At 35.6% G+C, this 2,488-nt stretch overlaps 1 pseudogene; it reads right to left on the bottom strand.

Annotated features, from left to right (window-relative positions):
• Window positions 1–571: 571 nt before the first annotated feature.
• LOC139705644 (olfactory receptor 2L8-like) lies at window positions 572–1,501 on the bottom strand (annotated as a pseudogene).
• Between the last annotated feature and the right edge of the window lie 987 nt (window positions 1,502–2,488).

Raw genomic sequence — 2,488 nt, 5'->3', positions numbered from 1 at the left:
AATTTGTGAGTGATCTGTGAAATTAAAAAAAAAAAAAAACATCATTCTTATTAATGGGATATGGATGAGTTTATTTGATTCAAAAATTGTCATATATATGTTAGAGTATATTTAGTTGATAAACCAAGTTTCTTGATAGAGAAAATATTTTGTTAAAATAAATTATTCTCTGGATTCCAAGTAGCCAGTCTCAAATGCCATCAATTTTATGGTGAACTTTACAGGCTAATACAGGGACTGAGAATAAGTAATCCATATTTAAAGTGAAATAAATGAAGATCATCAGTAAACAATATCTAGGCATATAGAGAAGACAGGATTTAGCTGCTGATGATTAAGAGCTAATGGTTCTATGGAGTGAGAGTAAAATTGGATAATATAAAATAAAAAGTTCTTATTTCAAATTACAAACATTAGTAGAAAAATTTTGTACAGAGATGAGCAGTTTTCTTATATTACAGATTATGTGTAGTCTCTTCATGATAGTCACAAAATTATATTTTCAGTTACCAACATTACTGAAAGGACTTGCAGATAATTCCTGGGGGATGAGGCAGAAAGTTTATCTACATTACACAGAACAGATTCTTTGAGTCAATCTGCTGAAAGCCCCCATCACCTCCTTGTTCCTCAGGCTGTAGATGATGGGGTTGAGCATTGGAGTGAGGATGGTGTAGAAGACAGCCAGAACCTTGTCCTCTGCTGGAGAGTGGAGGGATCTTGGGTGTAGGTAAGTGTAAGAAAAGAGTGCATAGTAGAAGGTCACCACAGTGAGGTGGGTGCTGTAGGTGGAATAGGCCTTCTTCCTCCCCTCCCCTGAGTGCATATGGCAAACGGCAAGGAGAATATGATCATAGGAGAAAACAATTACAATGAATGGAAACACCAGAAAAAGTGTAGTGCTCACAAACACTGTGTACTCATAGACCCAGGTGTCCATGCAGGCCAGGGTCAACATGGCAGGGACATCACAGAAGAAATGATTGATGATCCTGGATCTGCAGTAAGGGATATGGAGAGCATATATGGTGTGTGCACAGGAGTTGACAGAGCCCATCATCCAAGATCCCAATATCATGAGCACACAAATTCTTTTGTTCATGCGGATGCGATAGTGGAGAGGACAGCAAATTGCCACATAACGGTCATAGGCCATAGATGTCAACAATAGTGTTTCTGCACCTGCTAAAGTCAGGAAAAAGAAACTCTGAATCCCACATCCAATGAATGAGATAGACTTGTTTCCAAAGAGGAAAGCAGAAGCCATCTTAGGAACAATTGTGGAGATGTAGCTTAGGTCAATGAGGGAGAGCTGACTAAGCAAATACATGGGTGTGTGGAGATGGATATCCAGGAGGATGAGAAGGGTCATGGTCAGGTTGCCTATTAGAGCCATTAGGAAGATGAGAGCAATGCAAATGAAGAGGAAAAGGCCACTTGTTGATGATGGGAACAATCCCAATAAAATGAAATCAGTTTATGTTTGATTGTAATATTCCATATAGGATTCATATGGTTTATCCTAAAGGAAGATACAAAAATTAGTTAGGTCCAATACATTATATGAAGCCTATTTGGAAAAATTCCTTAGTGTAATTAGACTCTGTGGCTTATTCATAAAATCTATGCCTCTTAAACAAAGAACCAGTGTTCCTTACTTATAAAAAATCTAATATTCTTCCTTAGAGATTGGTACTTTCTGAGACAGCAATTTATGATAAAAATATTTTGTGATAAATCTGAAAATTTATTGAACAAAAATATTTGTGTTTCAACTTCTTAGCATGTATGCTTTATGGTTGCACACAAACTTATAAGTTATCCAAGTCAGAAGGTACACTCAAACTACAGGCATATAAAATTCATGTAAATGCACAAATGTAGGTTTATAAATAAAAAAATGTTAAAACCCTCACAGTATGACTCATTTCTTCCATATTTATTGCTTAAGACTTAAGTCTAAAATTTTATATTTGTTTTTCATTGTAAAAATTTTTTGTTTCTTCTTGAGTAGAATTTGTACAATGACATCATTAGCAACTTCTTTTAAATCAATAATTATTATTTGGTTTTCTGTTCAGAAATCTAGACTGGATTATTATATGGAAGATTGCAAATTAGAGGAAGGATGCACTTCCCAGAATTTACTGTGTACCTGCCCAAAATAGTGGGGTGATTGCTCCATAGAAAGGTGGGTGACTAAGGGAACTCATTGAAACATACACTGAAATGAGGGATATATATATATATATATATGTTATCAATTGACCTTTATTGTATTTATTTATATGTGGTGCCAGGGATCAAAGCCAGTACCTCACCCATGCAAGAGGCAAGTGCTCTACCATTGAGCTATAACCCAGTCCTCAATTTGAGGTTTTTTTTTTTTTTTTCTTCTCTCTCTATAGTTGAGACTTTTCTTACCTCTCAGGAAGAAGATCAAGAAAACATTTTCCCATAGTGATTTCAGGGCATCTGCATTTCTTAC

The sequence above is a fragment of the Marmota flaviventris genome, chromosome 5, assembly GCF_047511675.1.
Source record: "Marmota flaviventris isolate mMarFla1 chromosome 5, mMarFla1.hap1, whole genome shotgun sequence".
NCBI lineage: Eukaryota > Metazoa > Chordata > Mammalia > Rodentia > Sciuridae > Marmota > Marmota flaviventris.
Note: the sequence above shows the minus strand (reverse complement) of the source record. Positions and strands in the feature narration are given on the sequence as shown.